Below are 554 nucleotides of genomic sequence, written 5' to 3'. Positions count from 1 at the left end.
TGACTGAAGTTGTAAATTTATTTTGTGAATTTAAAAGGAATAATGCTGGTGACACAGTTACTCTAAAAAATGGCATGTTCCAGATTTAGCTGTGTTGTGACACAACACTGGAACCAAATTCTGTAAGTATTCCTTACTCATCACTGCTCAAATTACCACTTGTCTTTGTTGAACTAGTGTATGGCATAGTTAAAAGGGCTGAATATAAAGTAATGATATATCCACATTCAGGGTGTACAAAATAATTATAATGTTAAAGCAAACTCTAAATCTGAACCAATATTAATAATATAGTTCAGCTATTTTATTTAATTTTTAATTATGACACCCGACAGGAACAATTTCTTGAAGAACTGTGTGAGCTGTTTCTTACTGACTGAAGTACTGTTTCGTGTTACTGAAGGAAAAATATATCAATTCAGCAAATATACATAGTGTTTTACAACCAATCTGCCATATATGGGGGTAATTTTGAGTACAATAATGTTAATTGGTCCTATTTCTAGCCATTATGATGCCGTGGTGGTTTGAACATGTGTACAAGGAAAAATAAA

Source organism: Zootermopsis nevadensis, unplaced genomic scaffold, assembly GCF_977971745.1.
Source record: "Zootermopsis nevadensis isolate Lab colony 2312 unplaced genomic scaffold, Znev_1.0 Znev_ptg000006l, whole genome shotgun sequence".
In the NCBI taxonomy this organism is placed as follows: domain Eukaryota; kingdom Metazoa; phylum Arthropoda; class Insecta; order Blattodea; family Termopsidae; genus Zootermopsis; species Zootermopsis nevadensis.
Note: the sequence above shows the minus strand (reverse complement) of the source record.